The sequence below is a fragment of the Gorilla gorilla genome, chromosome 11, assembly GCF_029281585.2.
Source record: "Gorilla gorilla gorilla isolate KB3781 chromosome 11, NHGRI_mGorGor1-v2.1_pri, whole genome shotgun sequence".
In the NCBI taxonomy this organism is placed as follows: domain Eukaryota; kingdom Metazoa; phylum Chordata; class Mammalia; order Primates; family Hominidae; genus Gorilla; species Gorilla gorilla.
In genome coordinates, this window is record NC_073235.2 from 41,771,123 (window position 1) to 41,784,113 (window position 12,991).

The 12,991-nt window shown below is 36.5% G+C and overlaps 2 long non-coding RNA genes across 4 annotated transcripts in view; one reads left to right on the forward strand and one right to left on the reverse strand.

The window, feature by feature from the left end:
• Window positions 1-12,991, reverse strand: part of LOC129532064 (uncharacterized) — a 96,153-nt gene that overhangs the window by 66,829 nt on the left and 16,333 nt on the right. Inside the window, exons 3-5 of one of the 3 annotated variants that reach the window (XR_008677663.2) lie at window positions 5,024-5,272; window positions 4,376-4,440; window positions 3,797-3,942 (exon numbers count right to left, since the gene is read on the reverse strand). This is a non-coding gene — a long non-coding RNA (uncharacterized lncRNA). Of the gene's footprint in view, window positions 1-3,796; window positions 3,943-4,375; window positions 4,441-5,023; window positions 5,284-12,991 lie in introns of all 3 variants that reach the window. The other 2 variants (XR_008677660.2, XR_008677662.2) reach the window with 2 other exon arrangements.
• The window catches only part of LOC134756640 (uncharacterized), a 143,876-nt gene continuing 134,790 nt past the window's right edge, over window positions 3,906-12,991 (forward strand). The window contains exon 1 of the long non-coding RNA XR_010129564.1: window positions 3,906-4,097. This is a non-coding gene — a long non-coding RNA (uncharacterized lncRNA). The remainder of the gene's footprint in view (window positions 4,098-12,991) is intronic.

Sequence of the window (12,991 nt, forward strand, 5' to 3'; positions counted from 1 at the left end):
CTAGACTCTAAATAAAAGTAACAAAAGGAGTCTACATAGGTCGCTTGTGACATTGCCATGCTTTCCAGGGCAGGAGACCAGAAAAGGATTTGGAGCTAAAACCCCTTATAGCAAAATATAGGATATATTTACGAATCTATGTCTATATCTATAAATTTATATATGTATAATATATACTATGCATACACATATATGTTTGTGTATATACACACATATTTGTATATAGCATATATTATACATATACGTGTGTGTGTGTGTGTAACCAAACATAGATAGGGAATTAACCAAGCATACATGATACTGGGATTCTGGCTATTTTCTCCTAGAAGGTGGAATGACAGTCATAAGTCCTGTCCGGAAAGACAGTCATAAGTTAACATGACTGTCATGTTAACAATTAACATGGTTAATGTTAACCATGTTAACATAACATGGTTCATGGTTATTAATGATTAAAATGAAAAGATTTGCCCAGAGGCAGTCCCTGTGCTATTCTATCCATATGAATTTATTTTCTTAATCGTTGCAGGAATTGTACTGAAGGAAGCATTATTGTCAACATTTCATAAATGAAGCAACTGAGTTTCAGAGAAGTTACATAACCAGTCCAAGGTTATGTGTGATTATCTTTGAAGAATCATCTTGACATTTCTCAAAACTACATCATTAGCTTCAACTTCTTTCTGTCTTTATTCTTTTGTAAGGGCAAGGGCAAGTGCCAGGACAGATCTTTTAAAACACTCAAGTTTCTAATCATGCTGCTCTGACTCCCTTAGCTTGATTTCCTGTACATATTTCTCTAATACACTTCTGATGTGCTTTGTAATGTTTCTTGACACTCACCCTGATTAGGCAACTGGCCCGAGATTGCGTGAGGATTAATGATAGAACTATAAATTAAAATTTTTTATTCTTCTATTCCTTTAGTTCATTGAGCTATGTTGCTTTCCCAAAGATGCATTATAGATTACAACATCTTTTCAGATAAAGGAAACTCATTTGTGTTTCCAGTCCTACAAATCTAGATGAGAAATGCATGGCCACCAGAGGCAAAACAAAGTTTTAAGGTTAATATTTTCATGCTTAAAGTACTCTCAAGAAATTTTATCTATTCTCTTGTGCTCATTGTCCAAGTAATCAGAAGGATATTAATGTTAAAGAGTGAAATGAAGTATATTATTATACACTAGTTCTGTATTGCCCAGGGACTGTCACTCCTTACTTTAAAAGTTCATTTGAATATTTGCTGAATAGAAATTGTAGCTAAAATAAAAAGAATCCCTCAGGCAAAATTAAGCAGGAGGTATTTTACATGCATAGAAAGAAAAGGGTTAATTAAACCATCACATTTAGAGCCACTTTTCTAGGACATTTCCTTTTACAGGAGCTATTTGGGTAAATGTATGCAAATTGTACATGGATTTGGTGAGCAGTAAAAGGATATTGTAAAACTTCATTAATTATAAATTCTAGAGAAGAGACAAAATGGACTTTGAATGAACTGAGTCCATTTGCTCCATTATGTACATTTATCTGTATAGATGTGGAATTTACAGAATTGAAACTCCATTTATTGGACACCTGCTACATGTCACATGAGGCTAAGTGACTTACATTCGGTTTCTCACTTAACCTTCACATTTAATCCATGAGAGTGCTACTCATATCCCTCACTTTATATGTTAGAAAAGTAAGGCTCAAGTGTATCTCACACAAAGATGCACAATATGAAGTAGCGACTCAGGCATCCTAAAGAGTTCTGACTTAGTCTCCGGACTTTTCAAGTGATATTCTTTCCAATACACATCCCTTCTATATATTCATGTGCTTATTTTTACATAGATGTAGCTATTCTCACACATCTGAGGTATTTGCATTTCCTTGTTTGATACGAGTAGAAACACCGATGTTTGCTATATTTTGAACAAATTACTGTTAGTCCAATTAATGGACCAAAATTAACCATTTATCTGGCCCCTAATTTCTTGCTCAGCCAATAGTGGACAACAGGAAATATGTTTAGTGTATTTTATAAATTTTTTTCCATTTCTACCTTATCAAGATTTTTAACAGGAATAGGTAATAAAATGTATTACATGCTATTATGGTACATCCATTGAGATGAATATGTTTTTCTTCATACTTAAACTTTCATGTAGGAGGAAAATCAAAAGACTTCATGATGTTAAACCTATGTGGTCATGATATTTTATTTAAAAATGCACTTAATGTCTTATAATGTTAGATTTAATTTGCAAATATTGTATTGATGAGCTTTTACATTTGTGCAGCTATTACAAGAGGGACAGTGACAGACAAAATAATGCAAATATGAATAAAAGATGTAAAACACATAAATGCATACAGATGGCTCCTGAGAGCATGACACTTGGTCACCTTACTGTTTGGATCAGCCAAATTACCAGTCTTCAAATCCCATGAAAATGACCTACAGCCTAAATGGAGTGATGGAGTGCTAATACACTAAAGAATCACACCTTCTGGGGGTGGTGTGTGTGTGTGTGTGTAGGGGTAGTTATATGTATCCCCGTGGCCATTCCTAAATGCTCTGAGGAGCATGAAACATGTGACCATTCTGGCTATGAATCCACCAGCTGATCTGGAAACTCAAAAATAAAAAATGTATCTCTACATATCAACTGAAATCAGGGAATATTTTTCTCTCTTGGCAGCATTGAAGTTATGATTAGCCAATTCCAAAATACTAATCAGCAAACACAGACAGAGTTCAATCAGAAGTCCTCAAAAGTCAATTCCACGGGTTCCCCTGAGTTAATGGAATTGTCTTTTAAGACTAATCTCACAGCATTTCTGTTCATTCATGTGGGTATGCACTTATGAATTTTTAAAATCAGTTTTAGGTTTTCTTCATGGATTGACTTATTACAACTATTTCAAATATGAAGAAAAGTACAGGTAATAATATCATGAACACCTGTTGGAAGGAATAAACTATAACAGAATGATTTGAAGTTTTCTTTGTACTCTGCTTCCCATTTTCCTTTTTTAGAGGAAATCACCACGTTCAAGGTGGTTTGTATTCTTGCTATTTGCATTTCTATACCGCAGTGTTAGTAGTTTACAAAAGTGGTTTTAACTTCTCCTTTAATAGCAGCATGTTGTAGGTAACATTTTGCAGTTCGCTTTTCTCACTTGATATGACAATTTTTCAAAATTTATTCCTGTTGATATTTGCAGACCTAGTTTCTGCTCTCTAACTTTTGTATCAATTGTAAGCAATTGTGGTTGTGGTTATCACACAGTGTTTTGTACCAAGGGACATTTGGTTGTTTTATTTTATATTTTTACAACAAAGGTTGCAAAGAGTAATTCACAAATGGCTTCTATCTCTTGCGTGAGAATTTTGCAACTGAAAATAGAGCTGTTGGCGGAAGAGTAAGCTCACATTTAGGTTTAATGTATCTTGCCAAATTGCTCTCCAATAACAAAGGTGGTCCCACGGTGTGTCAGCTGGATTGGGGGATATCTGCTTTGTATTGAATTAAAAGTAGCATGTTGATCAATCAAAAGTAACCTGAGGGGACTGATGAAGTGGTTTAAGCAAGACAAATGGTAAACAACTGCCACTGAATAAAATCCTTTTGATGTTGCAACTGTACAAAGAAAAGACACTGCCTATGATGCCCATGACAAAATGGAGCAGTGTGCTTTCCCTCATGTTGACAGGCATTTCTATAGCAGTTTCAGTCATGCAGAAGCATCAGTTCAATTTGTAACCACAATTTTATAAACAAAAGAATGAATCAGAACATACCTAATCGGAAAGTTTTTCATGTGATTATTATAAATTATGTTCCTCTGACCCTCCTCGCTCTGCACAGAGCTTCATCTTCTGGAACAGATCCACCAAACGAGAGCCAGAAGATGCAGCAGCCCAGGTCTAATTTGTATGCGGAGACCCTGGTCAGACAGGCAAAATATCTTTTTCCAAAAAACCTCAGAATTGAATATCCAAACCCCTATCTAGATAGTGTGCTTCTTAGAATACAAATAGAATTACAAAATGTTTCAGTAATCAAAAAGGGACAGCATCGGCAAACAGTTGACATCAAAATGTAAGCATACTTATTTTAAAACTATTTACTCTTTATTATAGCTTTTATTGGAATTTTGGGCTTTATATTTGAAAGTATGTGTGTGTGCATGTGTGTTTGGAGAGCGAGAGAGAGAAAAAGCCTGAAAGGACAACGGAGATATATAGATATGGGCATTGTTGGGTACTGTCAAAGTTAATGTGTACTAATTTCATTAACCAATTGGCAGGATTTGGGGAGCAAAGTTAAATATATGCAGAGATCAGAAAAAAATCACCACATAAAAGCTGTGCACTTACCTAGTTTCTCTTCAGCCATTTTATTTATTCTGTGGACTTGGAAATCTGACTTTAAAAAAAATTTTCTGCATGATATAAACATCAAAATATTTAACAAACATTTATTGACAAATTTCTCTTTATTGCATGCTTCACTTTGTGCAGAAGACTTTATATCAATAACTACAACCAACTGAGTTTTTATTCTCTTTCAAAATATTTGTATACTTTTTCAATAATCCTAAAATAATTCTATAATAACACTGTAAGGATGGAATTATTAATCTTTCTTTTCAGCAAATGAGAAAGTTGAAAAAATATTCAAGGTAATCCCACAGTAAGAAGCAGATCTGATATTCAAAACCAAGACTATCTGATTCAAAAGTTTGTGTTTTTTCAGCATATAATTTTTTTTTCATAGCTGTAAATATATTTCCACCCTTTGTTCAGGCATCTCAGACACAAATGAGGGGAAATATGTAGAACAAAACAGTATTATGGTATGCCTTAGCTGAATTTTTGTTTCTTCTCTTGTATCACTCCATTTGTAACAGCAGCTAGGTGATACTGTTAAAAATATAACCTAGATCTTAGGACACTTCTACTCAGACTGTCCAGTGCAAGTCCATTCCCACTCAAGTCAAACCCAATGTCCTTCCAATGGCCTACCTGATCCTGCAGATCTTCTCATTTTTCTGATCTCTTGTCTTACTCTCCTTTCTGTTATTACTGCTGCAGTTACACTGTCCACCTTGGTGTGCTTTAAACACACAGCCAGCCTCTTGCCTCTGGACTTGCACTGCCTGGTCTTTTGCCAGAAGGTTCTTCCTGCCTAATCTTTCTTCTTCTCTATATCCTCACCCCCATGAAATGTACCATGGGTTTTTATCTTCTTTTTTCACTATGATAACTCCAATCCTAAAGGAATGCTTGGCATACAGAAAGCATGTATTTAGTATGTGTTGGATGAAGATAAATGGATGAACAAGTAATAATCAATGAATACATGAATAAACAAATACAAACATTGATGTAATTAGGGTATGCACAAAAAGTTAAGGGCTCTCCGAGTCTGATCATGAAGGCTAGGCAAGGCTTGACAGAAAAGACACTTCAAACAGGGACCTGAAAAATGAGTTGTGGTTATTCCAGTGACATATTTTAGATGTTTGTCCTCATACAAATCTCATGTTGAATTGCAATTCCCAATGTTGAAGGTGGGGCCTGACGGGAGCTGTTTGATCATGAAAGCCGATCCCTCATGAAGGACTCGGGCCATCCCTTTGGTGACAAGTGAGCTTTTGCTCTGAGTTCGCAGGAGATCTGGTCATTTAAAAGTGCGTGGCACTTCCTTCTTTCTCTTGCTCCTGCTCTGGCTATGTGAATGCCTGCTTCTGCTTTGCCTTCCACCATGATTGTAGGCTCCCTAAGGCCTCCCCAAAAGCTGAACAGATGCTAGTACCATGCTTCCTATAAAGTCTGCAGAACCGTGAGCCAATGGAACGTGTTTTATTTATAAATTACACAGTCTTATGTATTTCTTTATAGCAATACAAGACCAGCCTAACACACTTGGTGAATAAGGAAGAAAAGTGACCTGAAGGCAGAATGAAAAACATAAGTGAATGTATAGAGAGACTTAGAAGAGCATACTTTGTTTGGGGAACTACAGGCATGACAATTTAGTATTGAATAATAAACATGAGGCTTAAAGGAAAAAACTCAAATACCATAAGGAAGCAAGATGATGAAGTACCTTGGATGCCATGTATATCAACCAACGTCTTAGCAAGAGACCCTGCGGAGATGACACACTTGTAGATGATACACTCACCAAGTCCTAGAGGACATATTAATGAAGGGGCCTTTTATAAAGGTATGAACAGGTTAAGGGAAACTAATAAGGTATGGTGAAGTACTCCTCAGCTGGCATCACACATAGGCCTAAAATGGAAAGAGAGAAAGTGATAACAAAAGAGTAATTACAGAGAGTTAATTGCAGCTCTAGGAAAGGGCTCCCAGTCAGTAGAGAAATACAACCAATTTACTACCTGGGAGAATTAATACCCTAAACTCATTCTTCTCTCACTTCCAATCTCCTGCCATTACCTCTCATTGCTAAACCCAACCAGAAGCCAGATGGGAAGGAAGCCAACTGGTGATGTCAGTATAGATCGGGCTCCCAGGCCACACAGAGCAGGGTGATGAAGGGCAGACCGTGAATCAAAGTGAAATAGGAAACGCCCAGTAGAGGAATAAGAAATTTCACTGCATAGGTGTTAGAGAATCATTAAAAAATTGTAGGCGGAAGTACTGCAGGATCAGATTTGAGAAAAGGAAAGATGACTCTGGCAAGAGAAAAATAATAAATGTAGACAACTAGTGAGTCAGTAGAGAGGGGACAGTATTAAGTGGGATTACAAAGATCCTGGTGAGAAATTATGAAGATCTGCACAGAGCAATGACTGTTGGCGAAGGAAGGAAAGAACCAAAATCAGAGACATAATAGCAATTACATCACAGCTAAAGGCCTGTCACGAATGTCTGCAGGCAGAACAATGATCAATTCCCTGAATTGTATATTAGCTTACATGTCTAATATGAAGGATAACTCCTTTTCAGCTTCAGTAAGACTTTGCACCTTGGGTAGACAGGATATTTTCTCTGAAATTCAAACAGTCCAGAAACGATTTCAGTCTAGGCAGAAGGTACCTCTTTAACTAAATATTTGATTTGATTATTGAACTGTGAAAAGTATCCAAGTTCATTTAATTGCTAGCATTTTTCCTAAGGATCAAGAATTAAGGATATTAACTGTTATTGTACCATTAGCTAGTGTGCTAGCTAGTTGTATAGATAGAGATTCTGTGTACATGCAGAAAGTGATGTTTTTGTACCCATGCTCCTTGTACAAAAACAAAACAAAACAAAACAAAACACAAAAAACACCAAGTCTTCCAAAAACTTGTAAGTTGAAAGAAGGCCTCTAAATGTAGCAAATAATAAACTTTGTCTAAAAGATTCAAATCATAGTAAAAAAAAAAAAAAGAAAAGAAAAGAAAAAAAGAGCTTTGAGTTAGGCCAAACTATAAAGCCTGGTCAAGGCATGAGAATTGAGAATAATGAGCTGACCTTCTTGACCAAGATTACTTTCAGTGATTGTGGATTTAGCATACAACGCGAAGGGTAAGCAGGTAAGCAGGAGATCACACACTTATGATGCAGAGAGGAGCTGGGGCTCCCCAGTGCCTCTCCTGTTTCTTACTGAGGAATACCTCAATGTTAGGAGCTTCTGCAGCCTTATTCTCCATACCTTGCCCTATGCATCTCTTCTTCAGGGCTGTCAGCTCAGCAGTATATTTTTATAATTGACAATTTCCAACAGGTTACTTGGTGGGATTTCTATTTCTAGCATTAGTGTTAGGAAAAGTGAAGGAATTCTCATCTTAAGTTAAGTGTTATTTAACCCCTGGACAACTGTATGTAGTCTTTGATTGTCAGTGGTAAACTGTACTAGAATTTCTAATGCTGTTGTTTTGATATTGGACATTTTTACATTATGGATAGTTTGGGGAGGGGTGTACATCAGCTAATTAAACCCTTAGAAAAGTTTTAATTTCCTAATAAGAGCTTAATGAGACAGATATAAGCATAAAACTAGCCAGACTCCTTTACAATTTCAGAATATTCAAAAAGGGATACAAAAATGTAAGGGGTAGGAAAACCAAGGAGGGAGTGTATAACAAATAATTTGGAAAATCCTTGATGTTTCAGTTGCACAGGTGAAACTTTCAGGCACTGTGAGGGTTAATACTGAGTGTCAACTTGATTGGATTGAAGGATACAAAGTATTGATCTTGGGTGTATCTGTGAGGGTGTTGCCAAAGGAGATTAACATGTGAGTCAGTGGGCTGGGAAAGGCAGACCCACCCTTAATCTGGGTGTGCACCACCTAATCAGCTGCCAGCATGGTCAGAATATAAAGCAGACAGAAAAACATGAAAAGACTAGACTGGCTTAGCCTCTCAGCCTACATCTTTCTCCAGTGTTGGATGCTTCCTGCCCCCAAACACTGGACTCCAACTTCTCCAGCTTTGGGACCAGGAATGGCTTCCTTGCTCCTCAGCTTACAGACAGCCTATTGTGGGACCTTGTGATCGTGTAAGTTAATACTCTTTAATAAACTCCCCTTTATATATATATATATATATATATATATATGTATATACACACACACACACACACACACGTATATATTATATATATAACATATATAAATATGTATTACATATAAATATGTTCATATATTACATATATATAAAAATAAATAAATATATATAAATATATATATATCCTGTTAGTTCTGTCCCTCTGGAGAACCTTGACTAATACAGACATGAACCCATTTGGTTTATACTTTCAACTATGCCAGAGGGACCATAACTTCCTGAGGTAAAAGACTTTATCAGATCTTATCTGATATTTTTCCACCTTAGTATACATTATCTCCCCTTCCAACATGACTTTGTTCTTTCAACCCCAGTTAAGTTAGCCCATCAGATGATGCAAATGTACTGTAAGTGTTCTAACTCACCTTAACTCAGCAGAACTCACTGTTACAGTAGAAAGGAGACTCAAAAATACCTTACAATCAGACTGGCTTTACAAACTGGTATTTCAGTGTCTAATCATTCTATAGAAGACTGTCATAATAGAAATATTTTAGAGAAATTATTAAAATATTCAAAGAGAGTCTATAGTGATGTGCATGGCATACTTTAAGATTCTATTTTAAACCCACAATTCATGGAAGTAGAACATAAATTATGCATCAATGGAAGGGTCACCTTTTTATCTCTCGTGAGATCCATTGAATAATCTTGTATATCCATGAATAGGGAAGAGGTGTATGCCTACTGCAGGGTGTCTCCCACCTTGGTGTCCTTCCCAGGCATCTGGGAATTCTGGATAATTCTTAATTAGTGCAATTTTTTTTTGGATATCTGTAGCTTCTTTGGGTCCTCATTATCTGTTGGGATATAGGATGCCACAGAAAAGGAGGGGGATAGAGGCTGACATTTCTGTAAAAGGAAAAGTACGGCACAAGAGAAACAACAACTTTATTCTACTCATATCATTTACAAAGTTCTATTTGACCTTAACAAAGTAGACATGAGTATTGGACAGAAAGTTAGACTCAAAGATATTTTATTATCAGAGCTGTTTTTTAGGATTGTTATCCAAGTTCATAATCATTCTACAGAATGTCATCATTCTGAAAGACTCTAGAGAAATGCTATTAACATATTCCAAGAAAGATTTTAACAACTGTGCACAGCATATTTCAGGATTCTCTCCACTGTATAATGATGTAGAAGGTATCTAGTAAATGTCTTAAAATAGGCATTTTTTTAAATCAGAAAGCTAATGAATAATTTTCATTATAATTTAAAGAGAAATTAGAAAAGAGAAATAATTTAAAGCCTACTTAATTCACTCTAATTTCTGATGACAAGTCATTCTCCACTGAGCCCTGTCTCTGCCCTTGCTTTTTAAAGGGATGTTTAGTACACGGTCCTTCTGATTGGGTAACCTAACTGGAGTTGTTAGTTAAGTCATGAGAAAAGAAAATGAGGTCAAGATTCTTAAAGACCATTTACTTGCTGATCCAGAAGATCAGAGTTAAAGGCGCACTAAAATATATGAGAGCGTGCTGGTGATTACCAAGGTAGATTTGATTTAGTGTCTTCTTTTCCCCTCACATTGCATGAGTATCACTCATGAGTCAGAAAAAAAAAATGATCCCAAAGAGAAAGGACTTTTGGGCATAGGCAAGGATGAGTTTCTACAGGGCACTCTTGTCGGAACTCGGGGACATTAGCTGGGATGGTCTAACATCCTTTCTGTCAATATGAACACACAGACTGCTCACCGATGCTAAAAAAAAAAGTAATGGGAAGGGTCTCTTGAAGATCTGGGTAGGCTCTTGGTAGAACAATAGGCTTGAGCTCAGGTGCTGTCGTCCAGTCATGAGTGGCAGGGTGTTTTCAGGAAGTCAGACTACTATCCTACATGTAAATCTGCACAGTTGCAGTGAGGCCAGAGTTAGTCCAAGATAAAATATCTCCGGAGTATTCATAACATGCAGGAAGGAATTGAAAATACATGTGCACTGAAGGGAGATCATTATGTCAGCCTTGTATAATTAGTGAATCATTGGGGTTCAATCTTGATAGTTGAAGACAGATTGGAAGATTTCCATATGCCTAGTATATTCCATAAAAGTGAACTATAACAGAGAATCTGCTACAATATGTTTCTCCAATGAGTCAGGCCTGTTTAGGGTAAGCTACACATAAGGTAAAACATGTCGTCTTTGGAAGCATTCAAGCTTGGAATGATTAGGGTTCATGTGTTGATTCTGGTACTTTGTAAGTGAACACCTCAGATGCATTAATTAAACACACCATTAAGAAATTCTTCATCTGTGAAATAAGATTAGTTCCAATTGTTTCCCTGCTGAACACGACATCAGTATTTCTCTTAAAGAAGAAATGTCTTTACTTAGAAACAGACTCTGATTGGGGTAGAGACAGGGAAGCTTTAAAAGCATGATATTGCAGGAGACGAGGGACGAAACTAACAGCTCATCTTCTCTGGTAAGTTGATGAGAATTGCCAAAGGATTTTATTTGTGTAACAGGAAAATATAATGTTTTGTTTTAAATAATATTCTGTATAATCTTGCAATGAAGTGCTTGTCTCCATTACCCCCATGAATCTCCTTTCTGTAAAAGCCTATTGCAAATTCTAGATATCCCATGAATGGCAGTTTTTTGGAGGTTTTAGGAATGGAATCAAGAAGTAAAAACTGTATCCCAGGAGAAACTCACTAAATTAACAGAATAAAATGCATAACATAAAATTGAGAATTCATGAAGAACATGAAATAACATCTGAAAGTGCCAGAATTAGAAGAAATGTTGGAAAAGGCACGGGCTTTCCATGTGAATAGGATGGAGCTTGAGATGATTCTCCTCCTGAGGTCACAAAGGAAAGGATGACACTGCTGACATCTTGATTAATTAGTTGATATGATATTGTAATCGAATACCAAATTAGATTTCATTACATAATGCATATATTTCTTCAACAACATGGCCACCATCTCCTTTCTCATAAATTTGTTGCTTCTTTTTTTCACTTCCCCTGGATTTCTATGCCCATATGCTAAGTATGGCTATTCATGACTTCTACTCTAAGATTCTTCTTGAATCTGCTCTTAGTGATAATGTGCCATTATGAAACTCTCAGAGTCTGTATAATTGGTTAATATCTTCCACAGAAATTTGTGAGGATTCCCTAAAATAAGATACAGGAAGAAAGCAAGCTGTAAAATACAGTTTTTATATTTAAACAACAGCTCACAACTTTTCTAATAAAAGAATAAACTAAGGCAGAGAATAGTCTCTAAACAACCCCCTCTCCCTGTGGACAATGCAGCTGGAAAGAGCCCTAGAGACTCCCCAGCACCGTCTTCATGTGACTCTGTTTAATTGCACACTAGAACCTGAACTCTGTCTTTCCCCGAGGTCTCTCTGCAGGAAGCTGTGTTCCCAGTGCCCTCAGACTGGGATGTGATGGTGGTGTGATGATAGACTAGAGATAGTCCTGGCCCCTAAACCCCATACATCCAGATTGTCCTTCAAACGTGACTTCCAACTGAGTAGTTACCCATACATAGAGATAGATGCCAGGCATTTAGAGTAAGTGCTTGGATTGGCTAATCTATCTTCATTTGGTTGTCATGGGAGGACTTGAACTATTTCAGAATTTACTGAATGTGAATAATGGCTTGATTTCCCCCATTTCTTTGTATGAGAATGTGGCAACATCGATTTAAGATGGGTTGAGGGTGGGGTGGGGGGTGAAGCTTGCCTTTCCTCAGAATTTTTTCTGCTGTCATTTAACTCAATTTCTCCTGATTGTGGTCAATGGCAACAACACATCGCTTTGATATCCTTTTATATATGTGTTGACAGCTTTGATGTTTCCACTTTGTCTTCCTATATCCCCCAGACTGCGCACATACAGTTCTCTTAACCTTCCCACACAGATCTTATTTTGTAAATTTTCTACCATCTTGTAGCTAGCTTCAAAGCATCCCATCTGTTTCCTCTGAAGAAAATCCATAAAGAAAATCAAAAGGGCAAGTAGAAATAAAAGGGCAAATATATATTTATAGTTTCTTCCATCTACTTCATTTTTCTTATTTGCCCATTAGCAAGAAAGGTGTACAAAAAAGAAATAAACCTGATATTCAAACCAGCAGTTGATCTTGTGCTATGTGACAGCATGGCTAAGCCAGGTGCTTCCTTCTGAAACATTACTACTAAGCTTTGCTGCACAGTACAGTAAATTCAATGCCTGAGTTAAAAAATAAAAAGTTTTTTACTTCATTGGTACAGAGCTCATTGCACTAGATCTAATCTTCTTGATGTCGATATGAACAGGAGTATGGATGACATACATGTCTTTTTTAAAAACTTTAGTTTAGATAAATACAAGATAACCGTAAAACCAAGCTTTACCAAGATTTTTCTGGGAGACTAAATAGATTTTGAAGCCACTCAAGTAT